This window comes from Corvus moneduloides, chromosome 3, assembly GCF_009650955.1.
Source record: "Corvus moneduloides isolate bCorMon1 chromosome 3, bCorMon1.pri, whole genome shotgun sequence".
Taxonomy (NCBI): domain Eukaryota; kingdom Metazoa; phylum Chordata; class Aves; order Passeriformes; family Corvidae; genus Corvus; species Corvus moneduloides.
In genome coordinates this window covers 82,616,689-82,639,748 of record NC_045478.1, presented here as the reverse complement: position 1 = coordinate 82,639,748, position 23,060 = coordinate 82,616,689, and the positions used below count along the sequence as shown (strand labels likewise).

General features: G+C 41.5%; 1 long non-coding RNA gene across 1 annotated transcript in view; it reads left to right on the top strand.

Annotated features, from left to right (window-relative positions):
- LOC116441004 overlaps positions 1-11,744 on the top strand; it is a 128,644-nt gene extending 116,900 nt beyond the window's left edge. The window contains exon 4 of the long non-coding RNA XR_004238833.1: positions 11,514-11,744. This is a non-coding gene — a long non-coding RNA (uncharacterized LOC116441004). The remainder of the gene's footprint in view (positions 1-11,513) is intronic.
- Positions 11,745-23,060: the final 11,316 nt, after the last annotated feature.

The window sequence follows — 23,060 nt, the reverse complement described above, 5'->3', positions numbered from 1 at the left end:
CATCTATTCTAATTGGGAGGAGGGGGAGGGAAATAGGGTTGAATGTCCACCCCAGTGCTAGAAAAACACTCAATCTCAAATAATTAGTTGAGATGCCATCAAACTTGCCTATAGTATCTGATGAAATACGCTGGGTACTTTGAGCTTGTTATCTAAATTGATAGGCAGGAAATACTGATGTATTCATCTGGAAGCCAAAAACTCCAAAAGTTACTTTTAAATACAGTTACGTGTCTTAATTGCCTTGACTGGGCCAAGTTCTGGCATCTTCATAGGGTGGGACTGTTACAAACTTGTGATTCTTCTGGTGGGCTATTTCCTCCCAGACATCACAACTGTGAGTGTTGGCTCAACCTCCCCACAGAGACCTGACAGGAGAAATGGGTTTGTACCCTGCAAAGGGAAGGTGCAGCCTAGCACCCGAGGTGGGGCAGAGATGAGGCTGGCTCGAGGATACCAAACCAAGATATCATTGTTGGCTCTCTCCAGGCACAGTGCAGCCATGTGGTCTCTATCTTGGGGTCCTGTCTAGATACATGGTGTTTAACTCCATGTCAAGCCTTAAGCAAATCATTTGAGAGTACATAAAGGCAGGATAGAAAAGGAAAAAGCATTGGGCCTGCTGTTCAACGAGTCTGATACAAAAAAAAGGACAAGTTCTTTTTGTGTTTTAACTTACAACATTCTGAATTAATTCTTAAATATGTGGAGGAAGATGTTGCAGTTCATATAGGCAGATTTAAGGAGCAAATCACGCTTTGGCATGCACAGTTTATTATGTGCACTGGTATTTTAAAATCTCAGTTAATTACTGTGAATTATTTGCTTATTGTGGCTCCTTGGAATTTATGGGACAAGGATCAAGTTTAAACAAATCTTTTTGATCTTTTAATGGATTTTGTAAAGGCAAGGGTAAGAAAATCCCATCTGTATTTCTACATATTTGAACATTATTAGAATTGAAGTTTTCTTAAGCTGTTGATGTAGAAATGAAAAGGAAATTTCATTTGCATAAGCTACAGTGCAAGTGTCAATCCTAGCATTAAACGTTGTTACACAGCTCTGTGAATGATAATAATCCTTTGTTTCATTATAGAACTGACATCAGTTTTTCTAGATGATACTAACAGAAATGTTTCGGAAGCAGTTAGTGTTAAACAAATGGTCTAGCTCTTGGGTGACATTAGCTAATCAGATATAAACGAGGGCTTGAAAAATAGAATAAAAACAACTTAATTTGCAGACTGAATAGAAGTCAAATGGCTTTTACTTGCCCTTTATAGTCTGGAGGAGTTTTCTCAGAAACAAGCTAGCTAGATGAAGAAAGAAGACAGTGACATTTGTCTGGATCTGATCACTGTCACTTGAATTTTTATGCACCATATTCAATTTTTATTTTTATTATGCAGTTCAAGTTTACTGTCTCAAAGCAACTTCAAGGCTGGAGCTAGTTTCTGACAATGGGCTACCAAGTCAGCTCATGGCCATGCAGGCAGCCTTGAATTAGCCACCTCAAAATTGAAGGGCCAAGACCAGGCCTGGACAATTTCTGGTCTGGAATAGAAGTGGCAGTGGGCAGAAACTGAAACACAGGAAGCTCTGTCTAAACATCAGGAAACACTTTGTTTTATTGCAAATGTGACCAAACACTGGAATATGTTATCCAGGGAGGTTGTGGTGTCTCCTTCCTTGGAGACACCCAAAAGCCATCTGGACACAGACCTCAGTAACTTGCTCTAGGTGGCCCTGCTTGAGAAAGAAGTTCGGACCAGATGACTTCCACCGGTCATTTCCAACCTCAGCAAGTCTGTGAATCTGTGAAGAGGGGTAAGGAGCCAGGGAAAGAGCCTGCCTCATTTTATATTACCTTGGAGATAGAGATATATAATGATGTAGCTTGGCAGAGCGACTCTGTCAAGACTTGCTCTGCTGTTGCCGTAATCCATAGTCCAAATGCTTCCTCAGCGTGAGAAAGCAACCCAGATATCAACAGGTCTGAAGCAGAAGCCTTTGGCAGAAGCAAAATTTACTGGCACAAGCAACATCCCGGCAGTCTGCTACCCTAAACAGTTGCCTGCTCTGCTCATGGCTCAAGATAGTCCAGTCTACATCTTGTTTAGGTTATGTTCTTACACATCCAAATGCTGTTTCTTCTTGACTGTATGCCTTTTCACAGCCCACTAAAGCACTCCTCCAACTGCACATTTTTTAGAAGCTTCAGTGTGTCCTGCCTTAAAGATCTCTGCAATCCATTACTGGATATTTTTTTAGCAGAAACACAACTAGAAACATATTACTATGAGTGACACTTTTTAAAAACTAGAATAAATACAGTGAATGCTTATCCTGACAAGGTTCTAAGGGCTACTAAAGCTTTTCTATAACCTGTAATTGATATCATACTTTCCTCAAGCTCATTATACTAGATCTGTGAAAAATTACTTAGTGGTAGACTTGGTAGTGAGAGTAATGTTTGGACTTGATGATCTCAAAGATCCTTTCCAACCTAAAAAATTCTATGAGTCTATGATTTTGCAGCCAATAACAAGTTCCCTTCATGCTGAATCCATGCATACTGCAACAACCCTAATCACAGAAAAAGGTGCTGCAACCAACAGAATTTGTTGCTGACATTTTATGGCAAGCTGAGTTCAGATTTGTTGTGCAATGCAAGAAATTGATAAAAAATTGATCATTGGGCAGATGTGACCTCAAATTGAGCTTAAATTTGAGATTTCCACATATTTATTTACAATTCTAAGGAGAAAAAAAGTATAATCTATGGAAAACTGCCAAATTTCCCAGTAGACTGTTAGTAATTAAATGGTAACAACAACCCAATTTTTCAGTCCTAGACCCTGTGCAAGCTTAGGTCAGTTTCCTGATAGCTAGTTTTGTCTGATGATGATAAGTATGATAAGAACTATCCTTAAACTGGTCACATCAAAAAACTTCACGGACTGTATATGGCACCTGTTCTATGCACTTCATCAGCTTGGGACCTTCAACACATCTACTTCGGACACATTTTCACGTTGCTCTCAGCATGGCTTTCATGCAGCAAAATGATGTGAGTGCATACCAGAGGTAGGAAAAGGGCTAGAAAAATATTGCTGTTCTTGCACTGTGCTCTGGTTCCCAGTTTCACTCATGCCTCTCAAGTTTGCTTCCAGAGATAGCTGTAGTTGCACAGTGTTCTCCCATGAAAGCCCTCACATAGTTAAACTATGAATCCTGCCCTTAGATATTGTAGACACTGGGTATTTACCTGGGTTCAAAGAGAGACAGGCAAATTAATGCCATCTCTAAATTAATACAAACCATGGACACATTAGGAAGTCCATGTGATATGTAACTACTGGGGATAGATGAAAAAGTAACCGAGGAAGAAAATTTAGATATGAATGTCTTACTCTTCTGCTCTTCCCTAAGCATCTGCTGTTGGCTATGTCAAAGGCAGAGTGGTGGCTTAGCTGGCTCTTTGGTCTGACCCAGCATGTCTGTGCTCATGATAAAGAGCTTCATCTATTCAAAATATCCCTTACTTAGGCACTTTGAATTGCTCCCTGGTGAATACGTAGAGGACCTCAGTGCCTGTATTAGATGACTCAAGTTTGAAAGTATGCCTCTACTGCAGGAGCCTTGGGAAATGAGGAGCCATCATAGCAGAGGAACAGATCTGCTCATTTTGATGAAAATATACAGGAAATTATTTATCCTGGCTTTTAACTGGTAGCATGAGATATTCCTTCCCTCTGTAAATAGTCTCATCATCCTCTCTTTGGACCTGCTGTTAAGGAGTATGAGATGGGGCATGAGTCCTGGGTCTGTTTGTGTGGCTTGAAGCTGCAGGAACATTATTCATCAGAGCATCACCCTGACCAGGTGATGTGTCTTGCCTCTAGCCGGTATGTCAGCGCCCACACCCAGCTCAGGAACAGGTTCCCCCAGTGATGTGAACTGATAAATGTCATCTCCGTTCTTTGAGGCTAGACAGCAGTGGGCCAAAGTTTTCCAGCATTGGAAATTCAGATTTAGATATCTGAATTTCAATGTTTGTGACTCAGTCCTTTACAGGAACTATCTGTAAGCAAATTAATTTAATATTTATAAAAAGTTTGCATCTGAAGACAACGAATAGGAAAAATTTAACCAAGATGACTTAGATAACATTATTCTGGGAATAAAATTCCACTTAACTGTGATTTGTGTGTTTAAATAGAAAGACCTTTAAATCATGGTTAATCTGATATAAATTATACTGCCTTTCCAAGCACTGCAAAATGTCGAGGCAGGCTCCAAACATCCCTGATGTAGTTTCAACCATGGATTGCTCTTTTTTTTCCTTTAAGTAAATGGGTTTTTTTAAAATTTGCTTTCCCTTTGATTGTTTTTACCTACAGAGATCATGTTTTCGTGTCCTTTTCTGAATAAAGAAAGTGAAAGAAAAAAAGGCCAAATTCTCATATTGGCAGCTGGGATTTCTTGGGAGGATGAAGAATAAAAAAGAAAAAGAAAGGTAGAGATTTCCATGGAGAATATGGCAAGATTTGTCATGAGCATTGAAAAGGGTAAAACATTAATGGAAATCTGGTAGTATAGTTCTCTGAAATGGAAAACTCCATTTCGTGTAATTTCTCTGAGGGGGTGAGGGGTTTGCTTTTCCACTACAAAAGATATTCACAGGTAGTCCTCAGAGCAGAAAGAAGGAAGGAAGGAAGGAAGGACAGAAAAATTTTTCTGTTTCTATTTTAGATGTGAAGACCAAAGGATAAACCAGTTCCTGGTCTTGACAGGTCACAAATAACATAGGTGGAGAGAATGAAAGGGGAAAACAGCTCTTCAGATCTCCTGGAAACAGCTATGATGAGGCTGCAGCATGAGACATGGAGACCTTTTCCTCACTTTCTCCTTCCCTGGACACATTGAGCTAACCAATTGCCTGGAGAGCAAGATAACATGTATCACCTCAATAAGCTCTGAGCTTTATACCCATACTGACTTAGTTTGTTTAGTTACATAGAGTAATGCGTATTGTTAAGACATTTGCAGAGTATTTAAACACATGACAGCACAGCCTTAGCTCTAAACAGCCTTAGCTCTCATGCTACCTTTGTATAAGCTGGAAAATAAGAATAATATGTTATTTTAATATATTTAAAGGGAAGAGGAAGATGAAGGTGTCTGTTTCTGGAGGCTCTTGGAGACAGCCCTGCCACAGCCTTGACTCTGCAGGGGAGAGGATGGCCTGATTTCAGCACAGAGCGAGTGGTTTCTCTGCTGAGATTGCTGCTGTGTCCAGTCCAGCAATTAAGGTCACTGAGGTCAGCAAGCAGACATGAGGTGGTAATGACTTTCACTTGCCACTGACCTGCCTGGATCCTAGCCAGAGACCTAGAAATTGAAATTTTTGCAGGCTGCTAGCAGTCCCTTTAGCTGCCTTTTACTTTACATATTTCAAGCTGTGGAACAACAGAAGATGAAAAAATCAAAGGCAAGCAGATGTTGCAGGGATGATAAAGAAAGAGGCAAGAGCAATGGGAAATTGGGTTGGCAGGTAAATGATGTGGAGAGATATAGACCTAGAAAGGAGTAATTTCAGATGTTTGTCTGTCCCTGTTTTTGGCTGTGCACCCGTCCCACATAGTTTTAATATCAAAGATCATGAGCAGTGTTTGGTTCTCAAATATATAGGGTGGGGTTTTTATAAATGCAGTTGATTTCCTAATTCACAAGGCAAAAGACATTTTTTTTTTTGGTTGGCAATTAGTAGTGCTGTGGTGAGTCAGTCCTCTTCTGCTGCTTCATTCGCTCCCTTTCTTCCATAAATGCTTCTAAGAATAGCTGCTATAGAAATAACTTTCATCTAGAGGAATAGCCCAAAATAGCAAACTCTATCCCTAAAAGTTATCAGACTGATTAGTCATTAGCAGACTATTAGACTGGAAAGAATAAAAGCCTGAAAGTAGGTAACAAATGTATTTTGTATCAATTTATTTTTCACTATGATTTATGCTTAAAAGGTGCAACAATATCAGTAAGTACATGTTTCCATAGAAAGGAAGTAGAAGGAGGTTGATTTCCTTAAGATCCTTTAACACATTGTTAAAGTCATATGTTGGCAACATTGTGCTTACAAGCAAATCATTCTGTCGCAAATAAAAGATTTATGTTTTATTATGTCCTAATCCTGCTGCTTTGGTTTGTTTGTTTGTTTGTTTGTGAGGTTTTTTGGTGGTTTGTTTTGTTTTTATGAAAAGCAGTACATGGGCCAGTACATGCATCTTCTGTGTGCTGACTTTTGCAGACAGCTAAAGTGCTTTGTTAACTCATGTCTCTCCAGTGGAACCAGCAGAACAGGCAGAGAAATTTTACCTGAAAATCTCAACACACAAGCCCTTTTTTACTATAGTATCAGTGAGAGGAGAACAGAATGTGTGCTTTGTGCAGCAGAGAGAATAGTGCCCAGTGGACTGAACTTGTGAACCCGGCCCATATAGATGTAGTTTTGCATGGTCCTGTGCAGCTCAGTGGGCTTTTCAGTCTCTTTAGACTCCATGCTTTAGATAACAGAGTTGATTTGCTATAATGATGTTTGGCAACTGGCTAATCTCCAGGGATTTAAATCCAATGACATTTTATGTGGCACTTTTGCTACTTATACTTAGCCCCTTAAGAAGGTTTGAAGGTAGATAATAGGCATACATTATTTATTTAGTCAACCAAGAACTTCAGAGTTCTCTCATCTTCCTCTGGACTTTCACAACTAAGAAGCCCAGGTTACACCCTCATGTCCACTGGGGTCTCAGTTCACCGGCGTGTGAGTTCAACTCTCCCTTGTTCTGCTAATAGCTTCTCAAATCCAGACACAGTGTAGAAATAGCCCCATCCTCTTCTTAAAAAAAAGCAAGCTGTGTAGGTTATAAAAGTAACTGAGTCAACGCAGCTGATGCCAGCAGAAAAGCCTCTTAGACCAGAAGAGATGAGCAAAAGGGGCAAATGAAAAAATGTGGGCAAACACACGACGAAGACTAGGCAGCGGCCCATGCCATTTTCCCTGCCACCTATGCGCTACAAAATGTGTGCCATGTTCCCAGGAACCTGGCAGGGGGGAAATCACAGCAAAGAGAAAGATGCATGTCTGAGCTATCTTTCTGTCTTAGTCTCTTCTCTGAACGTACTCGGAATTGTTGACCTGCTTAGGATGGCTGAGTGTGGTAGCAGCACAAGTTGTTACGAATTGCTCAGCTCACTAGCCCACAGCTTGCTGTCCCCTCAGGCACGCTTCAGACACAAACTGGCACCATCCCAGTGCTTTCATGCTGAAAGCTGAGTTTAATTTCTAACATAATGATTTATTCATTGTAGTATTGGACAGTGGTACAGACTGACAAGCCTGAAGTTCGCACCTTGTGGTGTTTTTGAAGGGAGGTTTACGGTTCTGTGCTCCCTCAGCTTGGCAGCCTTGTTCACTGGTTTATGTGCTCAGCCAGGCTAGCTGGTGATTGCATCAGTTTGGTGCTTTGCCTCTTGATTCCTAAATCACAGTGCCTGCTAACAGGACAAATTCTGATACAGTGTCTCCTCACAGACCAAATTGACGCTGTCCTCACAGTTTCATCTGTGTCAGTTCCTGATACAGGAATGCATGCAAATTTGGTAATTAAGGACTAGTAGGGCTGTGGTTAGTAGGTGATGATTCCCTCCAGAAAATTGAAGGGCTGGTCATGGCAAGGGCACACAAGAGGAGCAGATGTGCTGTGATGCTAAAAAAATTAGGATGGGACAAATAGCATTTGTTTGAGGTGGTGGTGGCGTCTATCCTAACCAGGATATATTGGGTTATATCTAGGGAGTGAAGGGAAGTACAGCCAAGGTCATTTGTTCCATCAGATTCTGTACACTGGCTGTATAAAGTAGACTTAATAAGGCTGTGAGGCGCTCTATCACTGCTACCATTTCAGCACAGTTCAACATCTGAAAACTGGAAATTAAGACCTGTCTCTGTATTATCCCTGGGGTCAGAACTGACATATTTATTCTCTTTTAATTAGTCACAGCCAACTCCAGGCTGGGTCAGGGGAGCCTGGAAGTGAGAATCTTAGAATGAGCATTTAAATCCTGCCTTACTGCAAGGGGATAAACAGAAGGGTAGCCTTGACTCTCTGACCTCCAACACTGTGTAGACTCTCCTAAGCATTAATTCCCACAGTATTTCCTATGAAGGATACACACACTATTAACTCTCAAAGAGAGAAGGGCAGTCTGGGGGTGACAACAGAACATGTATGTAATTTTATTTTTGGTTTCAGAAAAGGTAGGCCAGGCAGGGTGTGGATACAATGTCCCTTCCCATTCCCACTATGTTTGTGGGAGGTTCCCCTCACACAGTCAGGCACAGTTCCACTCTCAGGTTTGTACTGGTACAGAGGTCCTGAGGCTCCTCTCAGTCAGTGGTAGACATGTCACACAGCTCTCCCATCTCACCCTGCCTGCAGTGAGGAACCACAGCACCAACAGGCCATCAAGGGGAGCAGCCTTTTCAGCTGGCACAGCAGGTGGTGAAAAGGCCATTTTACTTATATTATTGCATTCATTATAAGGTCATCCCCAATAATGATGCCATATGCAGAGGCTTCACACTGTGGTGGAAGGGAAAGGACAGGGGAGCACATAAAAGATACTGAAATCTTCTGTGAATCTCTGTTAGGTGTGGCAAGGAGGGGACCAAGTGGAAGTTTCCCTCTGTGCTTTCCTCTGCACACAGATAAATTAAAAAAAAAAAAAAAAGCACTACAGTGATTTGCAAAGGTAATTAGAACACGGCTTTGGTCTATGTCCTCAAAAACCAACTAGTATAGGAATTTTTCACCAGTTGGAGGAGGGAGATAATGAACTATTGCAGTTATCTGAAAACAACTGGCAAAGATTTTTTCAGGATTTTTATTGACAGTGTTTGTGTCCATTCGATGTTTGCTTCCTATAAATATTCTGGCAGAAAAATTTACTGTCAAGAATGTGCTTCAAAACAGTCAATATTTAAAGTTTCCTCTGATAGCAGATTTGGAATCCTTCAAATTTTTACCAAACACTTTCATAGATACATTCAGTAGAGGCACAGAAATACCATGTGAATAACACATTAAATCCAAACTGGTTTGATTTTTTTTTAAATTTTTGAAAACCTACGGAAATCTGCTCACTAACAATCTACAGTTTTTGGAAATTATCCTCAGAGTAAGTTAAAATGAAAAATAAGGAAGGAATATTCAATTAGATTTGTGGACAGGAAAGAAATGGACTACATGTCCAAGTTAACTATTTAAATTTTTATTGCTGGAAATTTAGTTACTCAATTTACTGGTAACTATAAATCTATGAAGTATTCATGTCCCAATATATTCTGTATTCTGAAATTATTCTTCCTAGTGTTTACCAGAGAGATTTTCACTTAAAAAGAAATGTTATAAATGAATGCAGGGTAAAAATATTAGCCCCCATCACCATTTTATTGACACTATTTTTTCATAATTTTAAGTAGTGACTTCTAAGTTAAACTTTTTCTATAGTTGTGTTACTGTTAAACTACCTTGTCATAGGTTAGCAAGCATAGTCCCGGAAGGGATGTCCTTGCAAAGGGCTGCTTACAGCTTCCTCTGTGTCTTAACAGAACCTATCAGCTGGCCAGTCTGAATACGGACAATTCTTTGAGCCACTTAAAGTTGTGACCGCCTCTGTGATGCACACTTAAGAATAGACAACCCCCCCCTCACAGCTCTGTCTCATTTCCGGTGCTGGAACAGGTGGCTGCGGGCCCCGTGCGGGGGCCAGCGGGCCCGGCCAGGCCCTGCTTGGGCCAGGCTGGGCCGGGCCACGGCCATCCTGGAGCTGATGGGCCTGTTCTGTTACAGCGGGGATTACTGTAACATGCATATATCAAACCAGGGGTCCCATGGAAAAGAAATATATATATGGACAGATTCTTGCTAGATGTTTCAGAGATGTTTATTTCCCCAGCTGCATGGCCGGGGCTCTGCCAAGGAACTCTCACAGTCTGGGACAGAGGGTCCTTCCCCGCACAGGGAAACACAAAACAACCAATGGGGAATGAGGCTGAGCAGGGGCAGGGAAACCCCATGTCTGACCCCTCAGGGCCCCTCTGCCAGGGCTACACGGCGGGGGAGGAGACCCCGACACTGTTCCACCTGCGGAATGCCCCCACAGCCCTGCTGTGGGCAGCTGGAGTGGTCCGGCTCCCCACCACCTCCAGTGCGGCCAAGATTCAGCCGAAAGCTGCACCGCTGTCCAGCAAAGATCATGTGACCAACAGCGATAAGCTTCATTCCAGCTGCAAGGCCGAGGTGAGATTAACCCTTTTAGTGCTGTGAAGAGCTGAAAACCTGAGGGAGAAGAAAGAGGAGATGCTTAAAGCTGAAATTCTGTTGTAAAGCTGTGATATATCAGAGTACCCATTGCAATTTCATGAAGGCATGGGGGGTGGAGTGTTCAACTCGTGAGCAAAAGCACCTGCGCTGAGATAGGCAGATGCTGACACAGCTGTAATTTCATGAGAAGTTTGGACAGGGAGAGATGGAAGCGATGAGGACTTTTGCTCCAAAGGGGAAAGGAGAAAACCTCAGTTCCTAGAGATGCTCCCAGAGATAGTCCTGGAGATGAAGATGAGGAAGACCCTTTGCTCCCAGGAAAGGAGAAGGGTCTCTGTTCTTAGAGATGAAATGCTCCCAGAGATGGGTGAAGAGAACTTTTTTTTTCTGAACGGCTCAACCTTAAAATTTTACCCCAGTAATTCAAGAGTGGACCCTTGAAAGCAGTTGTGGGAAAAGCTGCAAGTCATGGGAAGGGACTTACATGTGAGCAGAGAACCAACCCGGGCGGCTGTCTCGTTGTGATAATGTTTTCATAGCATGGCCAAGAGAGACTCCTCTTCCTAAATGGACTGAACAAGGTTATTATGGAAGTGGTAAACAGACTGAACACCTCAAGGGTTGTCTTTTTACATTGTCAGTGGGAGAAGGGAGAAAGGTGGGGGGAGGAGAAGTGTTCTGAAGCTGTGGTATGATTTTTTTTTCTTCTTATGGGTTTGTTAATAAACTTCTTTATATTCTTTCAAGTTTGGTGCCTGCTTTGCATTTCTCCTAATTCTTATCTCACAGAAGGTAAACAGTAATGAGTATTTTGGACCAAACCACTACACCTTGTCACTGCTATTCCACGTGGTGAACTGGACAGACCAAACTCTCTGTGGGTTTTATTTGACCTTATGTGGCTTCTAGTGGTGTAATTCTATCATTATCTCTTATCTCATAACTGAGTGCAGACCTCACAGCAGCAGTACTTCCTTCAGCACACTATTGATCATATTAGTCTCTTCTCCCTTCCTCCCAATTCCCTTCATCTTTCTAACCTTTTCAACAATTTACTTGTTCTTTCTTTCTACTGTATTAAAACAAGCCTATAGTCTGAGCCGTTTATTTCTGTTTCTTATTTTACAGATCTTCTTGTTGAGTCGGAAAGTCTTGACAACAAATGAAAAACTACTTCAGCTTAAGGCTGACCACTGAAGAGAGGTTTCTGTACATACGTGAAAGCACATCATGCCATTTGTGCCACAGGGGCTCCTTGGGACCTTCTCCAATGTAGCTTCTGACAGATTATGCAAAACAAACAACATACAGAATTCTAAAACACATGTGCCTTGCACCTAAATAAATTAATTGAAGCTGTCAATTTCAATAAATACATAGATTTAAAAAAAAATATCGGTTATATCTTCCCACACCCACATTTCATAAATTCAGGCACCCTCACACTTCATCATATGTACTGTGTGCTACTTTTCTGGCAAATAGCCTGGAATTTAAAATAATATGTGAGTTGCTAATTTATTTTAGGCTCTACACATCCATTTAGGCTGTTGAAACACTACTCTTATCCATCCGGTCTCTAACTAAACTGATTAGCTGCATACAGTGCAGACAGCACTGAACACTATGAATTTAAAGAAGCAGCCTACTTCACAGCAAAAATTGTGGGAGTGAGCTAATACAGCTTTGGGATGGATAGCAGAACTTTATTGATGTGATTTCTAGTCTGAAAATTTTTCTAACTTTTGAAGCTCTTTGTGCTTTTCTGCAGGTTACCGAAAGGACAAAAACTGGAAACAAAAGTTGGCGTTTAATCTTGTTTTCACTTCCTCTCTTAAAACAAGAAAACCAATCCTTTTTTCAGTTTCACATTGTACTTCACGCTTTGTTGTGAATTTGCCCCTCTCCATATTCCTGTCGTTGTCTCTGTGTGATTTGGTCTGAGGGTGGAGGGGTTAGAGAAACAACTTGAAAAGAAAACCTTAGGTAAGCTAGACAACGCTGTACTGCCCCAAATGAATTCTGTGCCCCTTCTGCACAGGAGGAGACATTGAAGATCAGAAAAGGAGAAGTTTCTCCTGCTTTTCACAGAAAAGGATCACAGAATAATTTAGATTAGAAAAGACCTTTAAGATCATTGAGTCCAACCACAAATGTAACACTGTCAAGTCTATCACTAAACCATGTCCCAAAGTACCACATCTACATGTCTTTTAAATACCTCCAGGAATGGTGACTCAAACACTTGCCCGGGCAGCCTTTTTCACAGCTTGACAACAATTTCAGTGAAGATTTTTTCCCTAATATCAAATCTAAATCTCCCCTGGTGCAACTTGAGGCTATTTCTGCTCATCCTTTCATTTGTTACTTGGCAGAAGAGATTGGCCCCCCTCTGAGTACAGCCTCCTTTCAGGCAGTAGCAGGGCAAGGCAAGACTTCCCTGAGCCTTCTTTTCTTCAGGCTAAACAACCTCAGCCACTCCTCATAAAAACTGTGCTCCAGACGCTTCTCCAGCTACGTTGCCCTCCTCTAGACTCACTCCAGCACCTCAAAGTCTTTCTTGTAGTGAGGGGTCCAAAACTGAACACAGGATTCAAGGTGTGGCCTCATCAGTGCTGAGTACAGGGGGGTGATCACTGCCCTGGTCCTGCTGACCGCACTATCCCTGATACAGGCCAGGATGCCATTGGCCTTCTTGGCCACCTGAGCACATGCTGGATCATAGTCAGTGGCTGTCAACCAGCACTTCCAGGTCCTTTTCTTCTAGGCAGCTTTCCAGCCACTCTTCCCCAAGCCTGCATTGCTGCATGGGCTTGTTGTGGCACAAGTGCCTGACCTCGTTGAACCTCATAAAATTGGCTTCTGCCCATTGATCCAGCCTGTCCAGACCCCTCTGCAGAGTCTTCCTGCCCTCCAGCAGATCAACACTCCCACCAAGCTTAGTGTCATCTGCAAACTGACTGAGGGTGCACCTGATCCCTTCGCCCAAAACATTAATAAAAACATTAAACAGTACTGGCTCCAGTACAGAGTCCTGGGGAACACCACCAGTGACCAGCTGGATTTAACTCACCATAAATTCACCATAATTCTCTGGGCCAGGCCATCCAGACAGGTTTTTACCCAGAGAAGAGTATACCCATCTAAGCTATGAGCAGTCAGCTTTTCCGGGAGAATACTGTGGGAAACAGTGGCAAAAGCTTTACTGAAGTCCAGGTAAACAACAGCCACAAGTCTTTCTCTCATCCAGGTGGGTTACCTTCTCATTGAAGGAGATCAGATTAGCCAAACAAGATTTGCTTTTTCTCTTCCTCTCCAAAGTGGCTTGTTGCGTTGCGTCTTTTTGACCAAAAAATTAATTAACTGGGAGCCTGACCTCCTACCATATTGCAGGTAGGAATAAGAGCTCAAATACTTCCTAATTGTCCACAATTTATCTCTGGTTCTCTTGTTGGAAGGCTTTTATTTCCATAGATAAGGTTACAGTTGACTTGCTCCTGCCACTAGTCCACAGCTTCCACAATCTACTGTGCCATTGAAGTCAGTAGGAGCTTTGCTACCAAATGAGCTGCAAGCCGGAGGCAATCCATAATTAGTTACCTCTGATTGCTACATGGAACTTGCTCTGTAATGGCCACTGAATTATTATTCTCTGCTAATCTGTATCTGACTAAAGACTCAGACAGAGTATTCCTGAGCACTACCTGTTCCCAGGGAAGTTAATCAAATCACAATTGCTGCTCTTTTATGTCAGAAATAGGGGATGAGTTAACATAAACCCCACTAAATGTAAGCTAAATAACAGGTCCAAAAGAGACAAAACCATGGATGACTGTCTGCTGTGGCCAGCACAGGGTCAGTAGCACCTAGGCTATGCACACATTTAGCATGAGGAGCAGCAGCAGCAGCTCAGAACTCCTCCACCACCCCCCGCTGCCACAGCACTGTCTGATCACCTCCTGCCTGCATCGCGTCTGACTAACAACCAGCTGCCTCAGCCCTGCACTCAGAAACACTAGCCAAAAATTCATTTAAACCAAATGGGCCCTCATTACTCTCAGAGTCCTCTTTCTGCAGCATAGCATGATGCTGGGACTAGGTATTATTTTGTTTTAATCAGTGTTGCTGATATCTGACCGAGAAGGGAAGAGAGAGAGCAAGGATTCCACTGCAGCTTTTAATGTGGCTCTAGTGAGATGCTGTTATATATTGGGCTGTGTCTCAGTATAGGGGCTTATTTGACAGGCCCTGTCATCATCTACCTCCAAGATTATCATTCACGCTGCTGGAAAGACAACTTTATTGGACTAAATATTGGCATGTGTCTGTATGGCCCACACAGGTAAAGAGTCTCCTTGGGCTGTGTGTCTGAGTCACTGCGTGGGTGTAACAACTGCACTAGTTATTATTAATCTCTCTGAAACCTCTTTACAGTGATTAAGGGAGCACTGTATGAAAGCAATCTGCTTTGTGGGCTCTCGCCAAGGAAGACCCACTAAGCAGATTTTGTTGGATCCTTCAGCCAAACTGCTCTTTTCTTGGCAACTGAAATGTGCATCAACATAGATGTAATGTCAATTTCCAGCATTTTTGTAATGTACTTTATTCAGATTATTTGGATGCTACACAAACCACTAATTCAAATCACAGTATTTAACATTGCCAGTCACTCTTCTGATGTGCCAGTGTATATAAATAAACCTGAGCAGGAGACAAGAGGTCACATTTAAAAGATGTATAGAAGGGAAAATAGTGTGTTCTTTTTGCTTCCAACTCCCTTCTTGTGAATAAGTGACTTGAGTGAGGCATTTCAATATGAGATGAATGGCAGGTATATGTCAGCAGGTGATGGACTCCCTGCAAATCATGGCCAGAGCAGCTCAGCAAATTGCCAGGGATCTGCTCAGCTTTTATCCAAACTGGGCATTTGGGGAGCAGAAGAGCCAAGCTCTCACTGAGAAAGCCGTGAAGCTGAGATCATGTGACAATGGCCTGTAGCTACATTGAAGTTCTGGTAACCCTGGTTTTGGGTGAAAATAATGATCACATAGAAAGCTTTAGCCTATGTATGTCACTAAACAGGCCTGGTAGCTAGTTTGTCTGAGTCAGAGGAAGACTTTAGTAGGTTTCACCTGACACGTTTCCTTTGAGCTGTGGTATCTTTTAACTTCTGTTTACTCCTGTAAAGAGTCATATATATATATATATATAAATCTGTCTTTTAGTAAAGCTCAGCCTTTTTCTCTCTTCCCATGTCCATTTCTAGCAATAGATCAAAGCCTGGGTCTACTATTCCACTATGTGCCTCATGACATCTTGTCCTCACATACCAGAAAGTGACTGTCTCTAAAGCAACTTTATGAGGATAAGTAAAGCAGAGTAAAATAGCAGCAAACTGAATTTTTTCTATCTTTGTCTGTCCCAGGAGGGTTAGGCTGGAGAAAAACAAGACACTCTGAAAGAAGCAAAAAACAAGAAAAAGAAACCAGACTATCTCTAGAAGGGAGAAAAAAAAAGAATATAACCTTAGGCAGAATGTCAAATAGATATTTGGAGTTCGGAGTGCTCCACCAGCCTGACTATACTCAACTTTGACCACATACAGCAGTATTTTTTATATCACCAGCTTTTTGTCATCAAGTAATTAGTGTTGTTGTGATGTGCCATTTTCTTCCATATAACTGCATTCACTACACATCCTATGGTCATTTCAGCTTCTATTGCATTAAAGTACTTAACAGAAGTCAGTTGCTTTCTGACTTCATATATTCAGTGTACTGGGGTTGTGTTTTGGGTATTTTTTTTGTATTTCCAAAGAGCAAGTGATCCAAAATAACCAGGTAGCCTCTGAAACTCATTTCTTCCATCTAGAAGACAAACAAGCTTACCCTTAAGAAAACACAAAAGAACAGACACACAGGAAACTCTTTGCTAGCTTTATTTTGTACCATATGTCATAGTATCATAGACTCATAGCATCACGAAATGGTTTGGGTTGGAAAGGACCCTAACAATGATCTCATTCCAAACCTCCTGCTGTGGGCAGGGACACCTTCCACTAGACCAGGTTACTCAGAGCCCCATCCAGCCTGGTCTGGAACACTTCCAGGAATGGGACATTAACAGCTTCTCTGGGAAACCTGTTCAGTGCCTCACCACCCTCACACAATTTCTTCTAATCTGAACCTACTCTCTGTCAGTTTGAAGCCATTCCCCCTTGTCCTGTCATACTCTTGTAAAGATTTGCTCTCCATCAGTTTTGTAGGTTCCCTTCAGGTACTGGAAGGCCACAAATAGGTCACCCTGAAGTCTTCTCCAGGCTGAACTGTCCAAATTATCTTCCCCTTTCCTCACAGGAGAGGTGTTCCATTCCTGTAATCATGTAAGTGGCCCTCTTCTGGACTCACTCCAACAATTCGATGTCTGTCCTGTTCTGAGGGCCCCAGAGCTGGATGCAGCATTGCAAATGGGGTCTCATGAGAGCCAAGCAGAGAGGCAAAATCCCCTCCCTGCTTTTGACACAGACCAGGATGTGATTGGTTTTCTGGGCTGTGAGCACACACTATCAGGCCATGTCCAGCATCTCATCCACCAGCACCCCCAAGTCCTTCTCGGCAGGGCTGCTCTCCATCTGTTCATCCCCAGCCTGTATTGATAGCACAGGTTGCCCTGATCCAGGTGCAGCATCTTGCACTTGGTTTTCTATAATGTCATGAGATTCCCATGCAACCACTTCTTGAGCTTGTCCAGGTCCCTCTGGTTGGAATCCCATCCTTCAGGTGTGTCAACCATACCACTCAACTTGGTGTCTGAGGGTGCACTTAGTGATGTCATATCCTTCTGTCTTCGTGTACATAACCATAAAATGACACTGACTAAATAAATTTACATACAGAGGTGTATTTGGCTGTATAAAACTGTGTATCCTTGAGTGATTCTCAAAAAGAGATACGTAGTCAGGTATCAGCCTGCCTCTGCAGCAGGCTGAGGAACTATCTTTACCACATTTGATATGGTGCCAGTTATGCCATTTTAGTCTCATCTGTTTTATCAATCTGCATCGAGAGACTGCCTAGTGATGATCTTGCCCCTCTATACTGCACACAGAGTGATGTATGATCATTGGTGCAGTAGGGTGAATACTCTAACCCAGCTTCTCCTTTGTGGCTCTGGTCCTTGCAACAGCAAGCAAGACAATGTTGGGCAAGCCTTCTTTGTTGCCCCTAGAACCTCTGCAAGGGCTAGAAATGGTAAAGTCTGTTGTTAGGGCTTTGGACTGATGATATTTAAATGAAAGTCAATTTCTAAACTTCAAATATTGTTAAAGAAGTAGGATGATGAAGACTTGGCTGAAAGAAAAAACCCAAATACAGGTATGTGCACTAATGAAGTCATAGTATCCAACACCAGTCCTTTATGAGTTTGCCTGTTAATAGTGGAGGAGCAGGGGAAGCATTAATGACCCCTTGACCTCCCTAGTAAATCCACACTTGAAAAGGAGGGGATTAAAATGTCTTAAAAGTCATGTGCTAGGAACTGAGAGAACTTAACATTTTCCTTATGCTGATGTCAGATGACTTTCCCAACCCCTACATCAATTATACATACTCCACCAGGTTAAAACTGAAGCCCGCGAGTGCTGGTATGTTAAGGTAAGATTTCTTGTAAAAAACTTTAGGTCTCTTGCCTTGGCATGGCTCCACCTTACTGCCTTTGTCCAGGGGACTGCTATGAAACACCTGAACTGCCTACACAGGTTATCATGGTCCTCTTCTCCATTTTGACCACTTTTCCATTTTGTGATAGAGTACATTAAGGTGTGATCCTCCCAGTGGAGAAGACCCCTTCCAGCTTTACAGACCACTTGTGCAGGGCTTAGTCAGTTCCTCTTCCTGAAAATGGAGTGAGAATTCATCCAAATTACCAGCTCTGTTTAGCAGCATGATAACAAAATTAAAAAGAGGAAATACAAGCATAGCTGTAACCTACCTGGAGAGAGATGAGAAATATAAAACTCTACCAAGGAGTACAAAGGAAAAAAACAAGTTCCGTGTGGTAAAAAGGAGAAGATATAATAATCAACATGCTAAAATTATGTGTGTTAATGATTATAAGGAAATATTTTATAAGATACAACAAAAATAAAATCAAAAATAGATGTTCAAATAATCTAAACCCATAATCTCTCAGAAAGGCCAAATTCTTTTCCATGTTAATCTCAAATGTCTATGTGACACCAGTAAAACCTTGTCTGATATTACAATAAAGACAAAGTGGAAAAAGAATTACCCCAAAACATAAGCAATCTGCCTCTGTTCAGTCTTCCAGTAATAAAGTTATAACTTCTGTGACTAACACAAATGACTGAAGATTTTTACAGCCACCCTGTCTGTGCAACACTCAGCTGCAATGAAATTGCCTTCTTATTCCAGAGAGACACAAAATTTAACTTGTAGCCATCTGAGAGCTGCTTGCACAGTGCCACATTTGTACTGAGGAAAAAAAAATAAACCAAACTAGGCTCATATTTTTTTGTTCACATCCTTTTAGTTCCTGTAAAATTATATCCACAGGAGCTTGGAAATGTAATTTATTACTTTATGTTACTTAATACATATATATATATATATATAATTATAATGTAGTTATTATATAAGTACAAATGAGTGATAAATTTCATTACTGAAGGAACCCCTCCATTGCCATCCACTGAGTCTTAAAACAGCTGCTACTTTCTCACCAAATTGGAGGCAGATTCAAATCTTGGTTGCCCTAAATGTATTTCCAAAGTAGTATCAACTTCTCCAAAGCCTTTTGAGGAATTCATGTCATGTGTTGCTCCCTTATGCTGTATACAATGATATATCAGCTCATGGGCTGTTATGGCTCACTGACTGGTACTTACTTATGCTGTCCGTAGTCACCTTGGATGGCATCTCACTGAATATGTATATGAATACTCTCCCTCAAGGAAAAGCAACCACCTGTAGGCTCTGGAGCAGCATCGGCAGAAAACCATGATTTCATCCTGGTGGGGGACCTGAGTGCTCAGCCATTATGAGTGCTCACCAGCACATGTAGAGGAACCCACCTTTTGTTCAAAGCCTGGCTGCAGAGTCTGAACCAGGAAGGTCTATGGGCTGAGGCTGCATGAGGCTGCACTGTGAAAAAGGGCTGTGCAGTGTCAACAGCTAAGACTGAACAAATTTGGTTGTACTTTATGCTGCAAACTTTTGAGTTTGCTTTAAAAGCTGTTTCATTCAATTCATTTATTTTCTGTTTTTAGTGAGGTCAAAATATTTTCAATATAAAAGTAATCTTCCAAACAAAAAAGTTATTTATCTCTTTGATATTCTTTATCTATAAGGTATTTGTATTTCTGAACAAGACACTGTAATGCACAACATATCAGAAGCAGTACACATATTTCAGTAAGGCTTCAGGACAACAGGTCTCTTCAGACAACAGGTTTCTTCAAATCAACCTAGAGATAATTTTTAGGATGCTAAATATTTTTTCCAGTTTGAAAACTCAGGTTTTGCCATATGTGCAAGGGAAATAAGGGACTGAAAATGGCATAATAGCCACATTTTTGACAAATAGCCTTTATCAACAACAGGAAAAAAAACCCCAAACCACACAAAACCCTAAAAACTAGCATTATTGTAAATTGTATATTTAACAAAATGGAAAAGTAACTGTGTCTGTCTTTGACAACTGTCCATCTTCAATATAATCAATTCTCAAAAAGTCATTCAGGAGTAGTTTATCTGAAATTCCTTTGAAGACCTTCTCTACTCTTCCCACATAAGAAGACTTGGCCCAGTCTGCTATGCAAGCACAGAGCAGAGCAGCCTGCATTTGTGAGGAAAGTGGTATTGCTTTAATTTCTTTGTGTGCTGACATTGTTGCCTAGTGATATTCTTCACTTTGCCCAAGGGGACATACATCTCACCTCCACAAAAAATCATACTACAACAGGACCTTACACATAATTTAAATAAAACAAGACATCCTCTTCAGCTGAGCAAAATGATGCCCCATTTGGACGTTTGGAAGGCACTCAAATATCCAAAGATTTGAGAAGTGGCTCCTGCAGATTTTGAGAAGCTTGAAAGAGTGTCTTAGAGCAGCCACAGCCCCCTCTGAAAGAAGGATGTGGACAAGGCCAGAGCACTGGGTTGTGTGCAGCCCAAAAGGCACCAGCTCCACTGCTTCCCCTGCTGCCTGGAGAGGAGGGAACAAGAGCACCCCATATGTACAGCAAAACATGACAGAGCTGGTGTTTTAATGCTGTGAGCACAGAAAAAGCATGAAGAGGCTCTTTGTGCCCAATACCCTGCTCTACACCCAGTCTGGTAGGTGGCCCTGCAGTGCCCAGATTCCTCTCCCTTTCACCTCTTCCTCTTGTAGTGCAGAGCAGCTATGAGAGAAAGTGGAGGATCCTGCAGGGGGTAAACCTCACTGCTGCTAGTCTGGATTGTGAAAGCTGCCAGGAGCTGTTCTTTCCAACCTGAGGGAGATACAGCACTGTCATGGAAAAGAATTATAGGAAGACCCTTCCAGCTACAAAATTGTTAAAAACCCTACAGGGTTTCCAACTGTTTGTTTTGTTATTTTGGAGTTTTTGGGTCTTTTTTTCTGAATTTCTAGCTTTGTTCATGGACCATTGTTATAATCCTATATAATAGAATCTTCAAGTCTCTTGCTGTGCTTCATTTGCAACTGTGTGGTGTACGTAGCAATTAGCAGCTGATGTACTGTTATCTGGTCTCCAGTCTTCAGCATAGTTTATTGTACTTTTTATTCTCCATATGCCACAGAAAGTCAGTCAAATTCCTAATCTCCTTACACAAAAACCAAATTTGAATTGTGAAGCCTAACAAATACTGAAATGCCTGATGAAATTTCTGTGCACTTGCCCTGGTGTATGAGTGTTTGTGCACGTGTACGTGTGTGAGAGGCCAAGAGAGGGAAAGCATTCTTTCAAACCCACCTGAGCAATCCAGGATTAGAGATTTTGGCAAATATACTAAAATATATTGAAGAAACAGATTTGATTTGTAGCTGCAAACAGTTATCTTTTTCTGAAGGTGAGTTTTCATAATAAGTATGCATATTCTTCCACAGCAATGTAAGCAAACACCAGCAGAGCCCCAGCCTTGCCTTAATTATTGTGATACATTTTTGTGCCTTGTAAACAACTATTTATTGCCATGTTTAGATCAAGAAGGTGGGAACAGGGAACTGTGACTGATTAAAAATTTCAAAAATTAGAAAAAAGTAAGACTAGAATCTTAATAATGAAGAATATGGTCAACAGAATGACTTTCAAGAACAGGGTTTTAAAGAAAAATATAATATTCAGACACATGCTCTGTAATTTGGATGAGCTCCTGATCTTGCTAAAGCAAGTAGCAAAATTGATTTCTTAATGTGACATGTGAAAAAAAGAAACATTTCTATGCAGCTTCCTTGTATTTGGACAGGAATTTTTTTTTAAAAAAAGGTTTCAGTAAACCCATTGCTTTTTGGAAAAATTAAAACCTCTCTCTTAACAACACAAACTGAAAATAAATATAGTTTTGCTGGAACCCTGGATTTTTTCAGTGTGTGTGTGATAGAGATAAACATAAATAAAGTAAAGCAATTTCAATAAAAAGGAATTAAAAAGACATTTTACATCAAGTTCTCTTTCCATTGTCTCCCTTGACAATAATTTCATGGTATCTCTACTTTCTGCCAATTTATGGCTGTGACTTCTCTTGAGGAACGTCAGCATCCATAAAGGCTGAGGTTTCAATGTTGCCTTTTCCTGCAACAAACCATCTACTTCATGACCTGCCCATGTTACTAATAATTCAGGATAAAGATGAGGCAATGGATGTGACTCCCTGAGTTCCTCATGAACGTGGAGTTGAGCAGAGGTGCCAGTGCCAACTCCTCCCTGACAGCCTTTGGAGGGCAGCTCATCACATTCACAGTTTGATAAGCATTGCCATTCCACTCTCACCTCCCCACATAGATGCCACATTACTGCATTTGATTAATTACTGCATTTAAGTTTCACAACATCTCTGCAAATGGAAAATTTCTGTATCACCTCTATAAAGGGTAAACTTAAAGACAGGAGTGGCTGCAGTACAATTTATTTGGCTAAAGGTAGCTATCCATAATAGAGATGACCACTACAAACGTGGCCACCCTGCGGTGGCCAGAAAGAAACAGTTCCCTCTGAGGCATGTTTATCTCATCCTAAGACAGGAATGAAGTAAGTCTGATGCACTGTGCTCTAGACATATTTCCTTCTCTTAATTTCTGGCTTCTGGAGGGAGACAGATGTGACAGTCTCAGATATACAGTAGAGTCATCTGTGATGAGGTGATTCTCACATAATTTCCAGCCTACTTGCCAAACTCAAAGAAAGCTTCCACTCCAAGTGAGATTTGTATCCAGGTCATCCAAGTACCAAACACAAGCAAACCAAAAAGAAATCTTTGTCCAGTACCACAGAGCACAGGTGTGAACAGACCTTGGTGTATGCAGTGTGGCATGTTAGGAAAAAGAAGGACAATGATGGGAAGAGGGGAAAGAGAAGGATGCTATTTTAGCAGTAGGACTTCCCTCAGAGGCTCTTGGGCACCTTCACCACAGGGAAATGGACATCTCCTCTTT